Source organism: Eucyclogobius newberryi, unplaced genomic scaffold, assembly GCF_026437365.1.
Source record: "Eucyclogobius newberryi isolate DKJ021-1_F unplaced genomic scaffold, fEucNew1.0.hap1 SCAF_19, whole genome shotgun sequence".
NCBI classification, from domain to species: domain Eukaryota; kingdom Metazoa; phylum Chordata; class Actinopteri; order Gobiiformes; family Gobiidae; genus Eucyclogobius; species Eucyclogobius newberryi.
In genome coordinates, this window is record NW_027315823.1 from 10,813,706 (window position 1) to 10,827,875 (window position 14,170).

Genomic DNA, 14,170 nt, shown 5'->3' on the forward strand with positions numbered 1-14,170 from the left:
TCTTCACAAACCAAATAAGTTATGTAAAATTATGACACACATTTGCAGCACAATGTAATAAATACAAACACAAAAAAGGGAACGATAATCCCAATCCCAAATCTTCTTCGTCACATGCATCTTACGTAAAGCGGCGAACAGATGCAGCGTAATGACAGGTGCGCTTGTTTCTGAGACGCTGGGATTTTAATTACATATTTGGTACAGTTACATAAGGCACGGCAGATTTGTCCCCTCCTTAATGTCAGGCGCTGCTCTGAATTCCAAAGTGTGGTATTTGAATGGGAAAGGTCAAAGATGCACCGGCTGTTGCGCCGACGGAGGTGGAGGTGGGACACGAGTCTTCGAGGCGACGACACGACTGCAAATAATCTGTGTAACCTGGTTACGTGGACGCATCACAAAGGTCTTATTATAGTTTATCTGTAGAGCAGCGACTATAACCAGGTCGGCAAGTGTAATTAAAGTATTCACAAAGTGTTCTTGAGCTCCAGGCGTTTCACCAGGCTTGGTGAGTTATGGAAATGAAAGAGGAACGTCGTCAACACCAAACATAGTGTAAATGACTTGGTTTTGATTGAGAAAAATAGTAATAAAGGTCAAATAAGAGAAGATAAGATATTCCTTTATTGTCCACACATGGGGAAATTTCGGTGTTACAATGCAGTAGATACAGGAGAAAGGACAGATAACTTATAGGAAGTTTCAAAAAAACCTCTTAATAGAAGAACTCATATAAACAAAACAAAAAACTCTTATTAACAAAATTAGTAATTAAGTAAGTAATAATTAAATAATGAATAAAATGATGTAAAAAATACATCATAATCTTTGCCATACAAGCAGGGGGGGCTGGTGGGCTCGCTCGGAGCTAGCTCACGTCACAACAACACAACGAACGCAACGAAAAACTCTCAAATCCAGCCGAAAAAAGTCAAAAACAGTTGAATTAAAAAACTATTCCAGCGCGTGTCCCTATCGTACAATAAAATAGAAAAAATATACTAACTATATTTACAAAATATAGGAGATAAAGCACAATAAGTGTGAGAAAGAAGAGAGAGCGTTTACACCGGGCTGCCAGCTGTACCAGCGCCTTATGACGTATGATAATAATAGTAGCAAAATGTGAGTATAAAAAAGGGCATGCATAAAGATTTTGAATTTACAAAAATAAAAATGGTTTGACAGACTCTCGACACAAAGGAATGTCTACAAAACTTAATAAGATAAGATGAGATAAGCCTTTATTTGTCCCACAATGGGGAAATTCCAGGGTTGCAACACACAGTAGGTACAGAAGTAAATAATAACAGATAACTTATTAAAAAAAACATAGCAAAAACACGCTCTATAAGTAACATCACGTGATCTCATACCTTAACTTACATACATTTCACTGGTACTATAAAACCTCGGGACTTTAAATACAATTCTGAACTCTGCAAACTCCTCTTCTTATATCTGTGCCAGTGCAATTTAAACGTGATTGTAACTGACATATTGCCCCGCCCAGTTTACACTGTACATCTGAGAGGTCATCTGTGAGCTGGAGAGCATTTTTTACTTTTTTTAAACCATAATGTGACTTTTTAAATCATTTTACTAGCTGAAGTAGATCATCTGCAAACGTCAGATGATTACGCAGGTTACATCCAACAAAACAGACAGTTTTACAGTCATTCAATTGCACAGACAGGTCATCGATATAAATATAAAACAAAAGCGGGGACAAGATTCCACCTGGTGAACTCCATTACTGACCTGTCTGAAATACATTCACCTGCACAGACTGACAGTACCAGAAAATAAGTATTCTAGTGAAGTACCTGGGAACGTGAAAACAATGGTCCGCGGTCAATCCGATCAAACGCTTCAGACGCATCCGGGAAACACAACGTGAATGCGGTGGACCTTTGGGAGTTCTAGTCATCGTCATGTCGTTCGATCGCACAGATGCGCCTGTCTGTGCCATGACCCTGCTTCAACCAAACTGTGGAGAACAGATAAGGCTCAAGTCGAGATAAAAGAATGCTCTCCAGCCCCTTTAATGTGGCCCCTATAGTTGTTTAATGGCACTAAGTTTACCTGTATTTACTCTTAATCGTAAAGGGAGCTGCAGGCTTTGGTGAAAGTGACTCGACCGTGAAGATAATGTGGAATTTGAAGCCATAAAAGAGGATTTCACGAGGGTTAGTTCCATTCCAGGATGTCGGTTCAATGTTCGGGGGATAAATTGATGTCATGCCAATTGTTTTGCGATAATAACTCATTTGTGTTTTCAAATCAAATCAAATCAAATGTATGCATAGAGCACAATTCGTACAAAGCGCAATTCAAAGTGCTTTACAATGTTAGAAATGTACAAATAAAAACACAATGTAGTTTATAAGAATATAAAACAGTGTATATCAAAATGGATAAATAAGAACATAAAAACAAATGAATGCTGTATTTAAAATATTTAAACACAGGTAAAAGTATTCAGTTCAAGCAAAGAAAGGCTGTATCTTTTTTATTCTTTATTTATTATTTATTTTATTCATTTAATATGGACATAGCATTTACATTGGACGAACCAGATGCAATGTTTTAAGTGTTATAGCAAAATATGCACATTTTCAACACCTGTCCATAGGAGGCTTTTAGAATTAAAACAATACAAAATTTACAAACTATATACAATACATTTCATTTTATACATCACCATGTGCACAGTTCTGTCCTGATTTCAGCCACAATCTACTTCTCTATCTATCTAGTAAATCTCTATTTATTTGAACTCATCATTACCATATGTTTGTTGGATTGATAAAAGAGCAGATTTCCGTTACAGTTCCTCTCCCGGGTTCGTACTTGGTTCATTCACTCTGGTCTCACAGTGTGGAGTTCATGTAACCAGACGATCACATTTCATAGCAGGTCTTACATAGTTCCTCCCACGGACTACGACTCTGAGTACTGTGTTCATTGAAGGGGTCTGGAGCTGCCAGGAAAGTGTACGTGAGAAAATGATTTACACAAGCTGAATTATGAGCCGCAGTAAAGAGGTGAGAGAATCCAGAGGACGCTAAACTAAATACTATCCACCAAAGGCTATGCACGTTTTAAACAGAGCTTACAGGAAACGGCAGAGGACACGTATTACACGAGAGTTACAAAGGTTTGAATATATAGTTCAGGGTCGTGTGTGTCTGAATGTAAATGCACACAGGCATTTAAAGCTCAGGGATTCTGTACAATTAGTTTATGGTTAAAGTTACGGCCTGGTTTGGAGTTTATGGTTAAAGTTAGGTGTAACGCTTGTTTAGGGCTATAGATAACTAGGTTCTTTGAAGGAGGCTGAGGAGTAAATGAAAACACAACCACCAATATTGTATTTATTAATAAGCTTTAAATGAAATATAAATAAATAGTGTGTTGTATGTCATTACATTAATGGACCAGTCAGTATCACAGAAAATGTAACAAAAAATAGTTCAAGAACAATCTCGGAAATTTGTTGGAGTTCATGGAAATCATAATCTACAGTTCAAGAAAAATCTCAATAAAGGAGATGGCAGAAACCGAAACAAAGCAGTTCTATTGCAGTGTGGTTAGCTGGGGTCGAGGTGTTGAATTTGTCGTTCATTTAGGCTAAAAAGTATAAAGAAACTTATTCAAAATAAGTGACCCAACATAAATTAAATCAATGTATGTATAATGTACATGAAGAATTGCCGATATGGAATTACCCTATTAAATACTAATTGAATACATTAAAAAGGAATTCAAATTAAAATGAACTTGAGACTCGGTAAATCAAAATTACTACAGCTATAACAAGAGATTCCATACATCAAAGTAATCAAACGTTAGATATGAACCATAAATTATTATCCTTAAGTTATTATCCGTAAGTGCACTTAATATGGTCAAACATTAAGTGTTTCCTTTCTGTGGTAAATTAACCTCTTTTAGCGTCTTTTAGCTTTGCCTAAGAAAGTGTTCCAAAGTAGGCAAAGCGTTATAATAAATACATTTGCAGTGAAATGTTGAACATGAGCAGCAGATGTGACATAGGTAGAGGTAATTCTACAACTACATGTCCGTAAACAAGAGCCAAAAGCCATATCAATTACACAATAGTAATCATTTGACAAGTAATAATACACGATGACTCCTTTATTTTGTTAACGTGTCAGATTACTTATTGATGACATCAGAGGGATTCTGTTGTAGAACTCAGTACGTCCTGTAAAATTAAACTTTTTTCCTCAACCTGCAACTATAATAAATACTAATAATAATAATTGTCATATGCTCTTTAAATGTGAGAAAACAGAAGTGTCGGGTTATGAACTCACAAATATCATGAGAATTGATCATTTGCGCAAGGTTCATATACACTTGTCACTAATCACATAAACTCCTCTGTCTTTTGCAGGTGAATAGGACAACAAATATGAAATTTAGATGTGTAATTGGCTTTTTTTTTTTTTTAGTTTGTACTGAAAAACTGTGTTGCAAATGTTTTTAATATTTTCCTTTTTTCCTACAAAACATTAAACATTTCAAGTGTACAAAAACATCCCAAATTACATGTATTCCAGATACATACATTTGAATAATAGATATTTCATTTTGTTGACATATTAAGTTATCTTATCTTAAAAATGTACATAGAGGATTTTGGATGTCGCACTTAGTATTATACATTTTGGGAATAAACGAATAAAGAAGAAGAAGAATTCACATTTTCCCAAGTTAAAGTATTAAAGGAATATAGAGGATTTTTCGCCGATTTGAGAATTCAAGCGACAAGCGCACACTCACCACACTCACCCCCGCCCACCATCAAACCTCGTCCATGAGCACGCTACATTCCCGCTGCTACACGTGCGTTTGTTTATTAGCACAACTGATCGCATCGCATCTCTCGTCTCCACAGATTTCCGTCTCTTCTGAGTTTGAACACAGTCTTTCTCATCATCATTTTTGTAATGTACACTGAAGAAACTCGCTAAACACACACCGGCATATCAAGCACGAAAAACAAAAAAGAACATTGTGTCAATTATCGTTCAACATTTGTTTCTTTCTCCTGTTCATTACTAGAAGTTTGAGTCGGGTGTGGAGAACAGTTTTCATTGAAATCAGTTAGTTTCCCAGAGCATTGTTCGCTTTCTCATCTGCATTCCACGCTACACTGTGCAATAAAACCAAATCAATAAAATCAATAAAGCCAATAAAACCAATAAAACCAATAAAGCAGTAAAACCAATGCCTCTGTTTTGACAATTTCTCTATTTGTACATGAAAGCTGATCAAAAAAGATAAGATAATCCTTTATTGTCCACACATGGGGAAATTTCATTGTTGCAACGCAGGTAGATACAGATAAAAAGGAAGAACTCCTATAAACAAAACTCTTATAAACAAAAACTCCTATAGACAAAACCTCTCATTTCCTAATAAGGAATGGAGGGGAAAAATAAATAAAGATAAAAATAAAATAAAAACAGCTAGCGTAAAACAAGATTCTAATAATAATGGTAAAATAAACACTCTATTTTCATCAATTATATGCACATGAAGGTGACATTATTGCATGCGAGTACGACAGTAAACATCTCCACAAGCATTCCCCCCGTGGTCACTGTTAAATGTTGTCTGCGGCCGGCGGCACTCCCCTCCGAGCCCGCGCCGCGCTCTGCAACAGTCCATCAAACTCGCGTGCCTTCTTTCCCGCTGACGTCGTGGTTCTGCGCTCATGCAATCAGACACGTGGCACTCTGCGGACGCCGGCTCGTGACAGGAGACGAACGACTCCTGGGCCGGTCCCGCCTGAAGACCATAAATAAGCCCGGCCTCGGCCTCTTGGTGCCGCGCGTGGACTCCGTCGCCGGGCTAGGGCTGCTCACAGTCTCCGAGCGGGGGCCGCGGCGGCGGTGGAGATGGATGGCAGAGCAGAGCAGCGCTGGCAGGGGAAGAAAGACGAGCTGCTGAAGTGTGCAGAGTGCGGCGCGTGGTGAAATAATGGCCGTTTGGACCAGAGATGTCTCAATAAAACAGCAGCTCAGAACGAATTAGTGTGATGGATGATAAATGTCTGATGTGACGCCCCGAGTCCGAGTTACTGTCAGGAATGGGCCGTAACATCTATGTAAACGATGGCCAGTGAAAAGTGTTCGATAATGTTTTTGAGCTACTGTAAAAAAACAGAAAAAAAAACTACGATTTGAAATATGTACAGCATTTTTTTTTTGCGCCATTGCATTGTTCTAACTCTTATCCATGGCATATAACGTACTGTATCGTTCTCACGTGTATTTGATTGAATGTGTTCTTATTACTAAGCCTGAAATCATGCTCTGTTCTACTGTGAGTGGGCTCGCTTCTCTGACAGCTCCTGATTGGCTGATCTTAATGGTCAGCTGATCTGTTGGCTGTCGTAGAAATAATTTAAGTAGCCAAAGAGTTGAAAAGTAAGCTTGTCTGAGCATACGTCCATTGTAGGGAGCATGGTCTGAAAGTTATGCAGTGCAGCTTTAATTATAGGTCCGTAGACATGATTTGTTTTTGGATTTTCACTACAAAAACTACAACTGCAAAAACAAGATCAGATAAATAATTAAAGAAAAAGAGAAAAATAATAAGTACAGAGAAAAAGAAGAAAGAAAGAATCCAAAGAAAAGAAAATGAAGGCACACAAAGTCCAAAATAAACATCGTATTCAGTCCAAAGTCGGTCAAACTGGTCCACATAATTATGCCAGAACTATATTGTAGAGAGTTAAGGAGCAAAGACTTCATAGGTGACATAACATACACTTGAGACACGTAACGGTCACTGCGTCGTCTACAAGTTAGTGCAGTTATATACGTAAATGTACCATAGAAATCAATAACCACTTTGCAGGTTTCCCAGCGGTGCTAACAAATGAAAGAATACCTCGCGGTAATCCTCTTGAGTTGTGTCCAATTCCACTTCACACGATCATTACTTGCTATTGGAGACTGATGAAGAGGCAAAGACGGGGAATTGGACCCGCATCCCAGGGGATTAAACACGGTTCAATCCGCAACACATTATTAACTAAGGATTTGCCAATACAGTCTACACATACCTATGAGTTTGATCAGTTTCATTTCATTGTGGTGGTGCGTCATCTACTGCAGTAAAAAGGTACAACCGTCCAATTTTAGTGTCGGTTTATTCAGGTTTTAAGGAAATAAAGTACATGTGTAAAAGGGGCTTAAAGGTGCACCGTGTAACCTTTCTGCTGGAGGGTCTGGCACGTGCTGGTTTCCATGACCATGTGATTGTGATAAGCAAGTAACGGGTCAAGTTAGACGTCAGGTCTGTGGAGAGACAACTCCGCTCACATGGAGATGGGAGACAAATTTGGGAAAATGTACGATATATATATTTTTTTGTCAAACACCTGCTTGTTTCTTTACTGTACTTATTACTGCCTTGTGTATCGCACTATATATTTTATTATTTATGTTATTACTTATGTTATAATAATCTCAATTCGATCTTATTTATACTTCTCTACATGTGTTTGTATGCATGTATATTTGTGTATGAGCAATTTGTGTGTGTGTCTGTGTGTATGTATATGTGTGTGTGTGTGTGTGTGTGTGTATGCATGTGTGTGTGTGTGTGTGTGTGTTTGTGTAAGTATATGAGTGTGTGTGTGTGTGTTATTATATGGATATATTATTCTTTTTAATCTACATTTTTTTCCAACTGGAGACAATGGAGGGTGGGGGGGAGTAAATGGGAGAAGGGTTGTTTGTGGAAACGGGGAAAAAGTACTATGAGAATAAATATGAGAGTAAATGTGTCACAAAAAAAAAAAAAAAAAAAGGAAGAAGAAAAATAAATGATCATTGAGAGGTTTTATGAGTCAGCAGCATCATAATCACACAAGAAATGTGCAACAAAAATGTGCACATTTAATGGAAAACAAGCATTCTGTCAGACGGCATCGCTAATCTGGGTCAATCTGGGTCAAATATTTATTATTGATATGAGCAATACAATTACACATTGCAGCATCTGTCCCTGGTCAGACCTTTGAATATGCTAGAACAAAGCACATCACTAGAACGTTAGAACAAAGCAAAGACAAGAATACATAAAGATAATTAGATATATTTGTCCACTACACATCCCCGGGCACTTGATTTTCTTTAAGCCGGCATTTCAGTTCTGATGTCCTACTTTATCTGAGAATGCTGCCAGACCCAGAGCCGTCCAGCCCCTTTTCACTCTGCACTTATTCCAGCTCTTGTCTTCACACCTTCATTATTATATTTCTGCATCAGTTCACACTTTACACCAGGAGCAAGACCGTCATGACAGATCGCTTTCATCAAGGAGTAATGGAAGAAACGATCAAACGTCATCATATCCATCTCGTATTCTCTGATGACTGAGAGAAAACAAAAAAAACTTTTTATATGACAAATAAAAATGTATCAGACCAACTTTATTTTGTTTTGAGGGTCAAATAATTGGTTTCTTTGTGTAAATTCTGCATGAACTTACGACTGTAATGAGTGTCACTTCCTGTCATTTTTTGTTACACGTTTTTCAATGTTTGCTCCACAAATACCCACTCTGGCGTAAAGCTGTAATTTATACGTACAACAGGTATAATAAATACACCAAATCATGTCAAAATTTGACCATACTTAGCCTTCACCTCTGGATTAGATCATGTTTGAATCATTAGGCTTACTGCAAAAGTAGGCCAGACTTTTCACGTGAGCCTAATGACTCTCGTTGTGGCTGTGGGTGAGGTGAAGGGGGAGACACGGCGGCCAGTGAAGGACGATCAAATCAAACCATGATAGAAAAACACCCAGGGGCCTGGGGGAGAGCTGAAAGACACGCCAATGTCACCTTCATGAACGTATCCAGCCTCTAAAAACAGCTGGAGAGGGCGCACGTGAGGAGGGCCGCTCTGCACCTGCACCGCACACAAGAACAGGGCGGGTAAAATGAGATGGGATAGGACGTCTTTAATACAACAGTCCATTGTAAGAAAAAAGACAAATAAATAACTAAATATACATAAACGTGTCAATGAAATAATAAGAAGGATAGATGGATGGTCAATCACGTTGGTTACAACTGTGTGCCCGCATTAGCATGTCAGCATGGACAACTAGGTTTATCTATCTATGTAATGCCCTCTGCTGCCAGTAGATGGAGTTCTAAAACCAATCATTTTGAGGAAACGTGTGTGTGACAATTCAAGATAATTAATTTTAAAGCAGAACTACGTATTTTTGGCAAAATCAGTAGCAGGAATAAGGGGCTTGACAATCTTTAAAAAATACCACTCAAAAAATCCTGACCTGAGATAGTAATAAGATAGTTGAGTCAAGTACTTTTAATTTAAATAGCAACCAAATTTGATGTTAATTTAATGTTTTGAAATTAAGGTGTAAATAGTTATGATAGCAATGACAAAATGCAATGAGAAATCACTGAAAAGAGTGTGGAGAGATGTTCAGCTGTTTAGAGATAGGCCCTCTTTCTCAGTTCTTTTTATGGTTAGGAGTACCAGCTGGGGCTTTGGAGTGTTTTAAATCCATATTACTAACACAGATTATTGATAAAGCGTGTTATAGGTAAAGAGTGTTTCCTGGAGGATGGGCTGAAACAGCGTGCTGCGTAACCCGTGCGTAACGCAGTTAGCCCCCGTCCGTCTGCTCATCTGAGGAGAAGGATAGAGACTGTTCTCCATCTGAAGACTGCAGGAATCAATCCAAAAAAAACTTTGGGCACATATATGAGGCACCAATAGCACTGTAAGAAGGTTAAAAGCTCTGAAAAGTTGATTTTGCATGATATTGGACCTTTAATCTTTGATTTCATGAATTTCTTGCAATCTTTAGTACACAAGTGCAGAAACATGTTCTATAGCTAAGAAAATAAAAAATGGAATCATGGGATCTAAAGGTTCTATCATCACCAGAGCAGCAGCAGGTAGGTGTGAACAACAATGAACAGACACAGGTGATATAAAATATTAAATATTGTTGATTGGAAAAGTGGTAAGAGGATAGGGATATGGAAGCAGAGGATAGTGCTCAAGCTGCCATACTTCCCCCAGCATAGTTGCTCCTAGGGCAGCTTAGCTGAGAAACAGTAGGTTTATATTTCTGTTCCAAACTGGCCTGACCATAAAAGATTTCTAAGAGGAATGTTTTAAGCCTGGTCTTAAATGAAAAGACTGTGTCGGCCTCTTTAACATGGAGAGGAGCTGATTCCATAACACAGGAGCTAGGTAGCTAAACACTCTACTTCCTACTGTGCTTTTAGAGACTCTTGGGACCACCAGAAGGCCAGCATTTTGAGAGCGAAGTGCTCTGTTTGGAGGATAAGGTGTAGGGACAGTGCACCCTTTGGTAAATTATGTATTTTGAATGGCGTAGACTAGCTGAAGCTAGTAAGCCAGTATTTTAAGTAAGATGTATCCAGATAAAATTTATACCAGTAGCGGGGTTTGAACCCACGAGGACCATTGTCCACTGGGTCTTAAGTCCAACGCCTTAACCACTCGGCCATCCTGGTATGTGCATTTCTTCTATTTTCACATTTTTCTTGCCAAACTTAATCCTGGAGTTGGCAATCACGTTTCAGTTGTTTCCCATCCGGCGTTTGCCTGGTGTGTGTTTTGGCCACGCTCCAGCGCCCGTCTCTAATCCACTGCAGGTTAGAGTTAGAGATGGGCCGGTTTTATCGGTGGATTTATGATGTAACGCAAAAGGAAATTACTTCAGGACCTTTAAAACCTCAGTGCAGAGGGGATTGTGTTGTTTTGAGGGAACATTTGTAGTGAGGCTCTTTGTGCATCCAGGTATTGGCCAAACGTGCATGTTCACATTATTAATTTTTTTTCTTGGTTTGAAAGGGCCATAGGTACTTTTTAGTTTCAATATTTTAAATTACTGCATGTAGGGGTGCGCAAAATTTTGAAAAATGTATAAATCGCTTTTTAACATTTCTCATACTAATTATGCTATTCAGGTTAAATTAACAATCCGTAAGAAATGTGCTAAAACATGCCTGTAAATACTGTGGTTAAGGTTTCAGACAAAAGGGATTTTTTCTGTTTTTTCCATCTAATTAGGTCTTTTTGAAATCTTTTCAAATTAATTTTAATATATATATATATATATATATATATAGATGTATATATATATATATATATATATATATATATATATAGATGATTGATATGTTTTTAATAATTACACTACACTACACTTAATCATCAATCATAATCAACTTTTTTTCTGTATTTTTGCTCTAATGTATAAACAGCCTAGAAGCAGACCAGAAAACAAGATAGTATTTGCACTAAAAATTCTTTTATCACAGCGCACAACTATGTTTTCAAAATGATTACACGTAATAAAGGTGTACAGTGTAACTTTTCTGGTGGGAGTCTCCAGGAAGATGTTATTACTTTGCCTAGAATGTTCCACAGTATGGCATTATTATTCGGCTTATCTTGCAGCGCAGATATTTTTCTCACTTTATTAATGCATTTTATAAACACTTTTCCCAACTTTCTGAGGCCAGAGCGGAGTTTTGCCATCATGCTAAGGCTAACTAGCATGCTAACAGTACACTTCCTGGTTGTCGAACATTTGAACACATTATAATTAGATGCAGACAGCACACATCGGTTAAGAGCTTCTTTTACAACACATCTGCCCTATGTTAAAATAAAATTGGCTTCAGATACTTTAAAAAGCCAAAAGTTTCATGTAGTTGAAACTTACGCAAGTATTAGCCAATAAATCTCATGTCTCAAAGAATATCATGTTTGTGTATGCATTACATCCTACTATTATTCAGAAAGCGTTTTTCATTTTGTCACCATCTTCATACATCTTCCATCTCGGCGTCAGATGTATGTGTTTATTTACCAAACTTTCCCTGAAACACATTGCAAAGTTTCAGCGTAATGGCCGCAAAGTTTTCTGACACTTCTGACATTTGACAAATATATTGTGATTCATGAATATAGCTCATTTTGCTCAGTCATTTATTTCTGCTGTGGTCAATGCAAAAAATACATTCATTTATTTTTTTGGATAACTTTTTCACAACGTGATTATATGGTGACATAAAGAAGTCTGACAAATTGTCCTGGGAGACATGGATATAATGGATTTGTCACTGGAATTTAGTTTAAAATGGTGTCCTCAAATGATGAACGTCTGAGTGGATACATTATTATAATTCTTTAATGATGAGCTACATTTGATTTAAAAAAAGATTGTATGTCAGATTGTCAGATAGCTATTGTCAATATTTCACAAAGAGGTCATTGCTTTGACTCGAATGTTTAGTGGTGACATGGTGACAGGAATGCGGGCGTAAGGTGGTACCCCGTACATCTCCCACGTGGAGATTTAGGATCTCTGCAAGGGCAGAGACACTTTGCAGGTGTAAAAACCTTTTTCATCGAATGACGGCTTCTGGATTCAAATGAACTCAGAGAGTCATTTTCTCTACCAAGACAAAAGCTAAAAAGCTAAAAAGACTATACCGTTTCAGTAAACAATCTGATCGCAGACTCTACAAGATGATTTTACTGTACATACTGTTATTGTGTTCTGCATGTTCATTTAACTGTTTTGTGCTTCCGGTGAATAGTTTTACTTTGTGGTCTAATATTAATTCTAAAGAATGGCTGCATTACTCCGGATCTTCTTCTCTGATCAAGCTCTGACTCAGCGTGCTGATTGATGGAACAATGGCGCCAAAACCAATCCCCCGCAGGGGTAAGTCAGAGAGAGAAAGAAAGAAGACAAACTCAGTTCCATTGGAGGAGGTCCATGAGATAGGATCTCGGGAGATGAGGACTCATCTCTGGCCTAGTAACACTAAGCTAAGCTACGGAACAAAGACATTCTAGCAACTTGCCCACAGAAGCTAACTTTTCTCTCCCATAAATAAGAATTCTGTGCCAGTTTTTAGACATGCTTAATACTGTATCATGCAAACTCAAGCAAAGGACCTTTTTGCAACTTTTCAAGAACAGGACATTCTCTTCAGAGCAGCCTCACAAGTGAATCAGTGCAATGGCCCTTTTTATCTGAAGAACGCCTCAGACCCAAGCTTCTTTGGCCTGACACGTCAGAGCCTGGAGCTCCAGAGCAGCCGTGCCCTGTCCAGCATGTGGACCAAGCTGCAGCATGACCCCTGAGTGAACCCTGGAGGCGACACACAGGCCCATCTCCTCAGGATCACAGCTTCTGGTTCTGGTCCTATAAATGCATTTCACAACTTGGCTGATGATATAATCTTACAATTAACTATACCACACAACTAGATAGATCTAGAACAATCTTCAGTCTAGCGCAGGGGTGGGAAAACTACGGCCCGCGGGCCACATCCGGCCTGCAGGGCCTTTCAATCCGGCCCGCTAAGCTTGTCCAAGTAATATTTAAAAACAAAAAACAACACAAAAAAAAAAAAAAAAAAAAATATATATATATATATATATATATATATTTTTTTTTTCTTTCCTTTTTTGCCCTCAGACATCTGTCTGCACTTGTGTCCTTAATAAATATGACGTGAAATGAATTAAATAATAGATTCAATAGCCTATATTTGACAGAAAAGTGATATTTTATTTGATATTTAATTTTGGGGATTTTTTTTTCCACACCAATGATCGCCGGCCCTCCGCTACTTGCCTGGATTCGAATATGGCCCTCGGAGGAAAATAATTGCCCACCCCTGGTCTAGCGTCTCCATCTGTTATCGAATCATTTGCATTATCCAAAATTCATATCTCTGTTTAACTATTAGGTCAATAAATCTTCATAAACCACATTTGGTAAAGTGTTCATTCATTTCCAGAAAAGGGGTCAATTTCACGGTTCCGTTCACACAAACATTCAGAACAACGTGCATATTAATTTTTAATACATTCATTAATTTAGATATTTGATTATAGAATTGTTAAATGCCTAATCTATGGCTGGTAATATTAAATATTGTTGATTGGAAAAGTAGTAAGATGATAGGGATAAGGAAGCTTAGGATAGTGCTTAAGCTGCCATACTTCCCCCAGCACAGTTGCTCCTAGGGCAGCATAGCTGGGAAACTGTAGGTTTTTATTTCTGTTACTAACTGGCCT

At 38.0% G+C, this 14,170-nt stretch overlaps 1 protein-coding gene and 1 non-coding gene across 2 annotated transcripts in view; one reads left to right on the plus strand and one right to left on the minus strand.

The window, feature by feature from the left end:
- LOC140365355 (SH3 and cysteine-rich domain-containing protein 3-like) overlaps positions 1 to 14,170 on the plus strand; it is a 360,861-nt gene that overhangs the window by 210,063 nt on the left and 136,628 nt on the right. The window lies entirely within an intron of this gene.
- Positions 10,496 to 10,578, minus strand: trnal-uaa (transfer RNA leucine (anticodon UAA)). The gene has a single exon. It is a non-coding gene; the product is annotated as a tRNA-Leu (tRNA).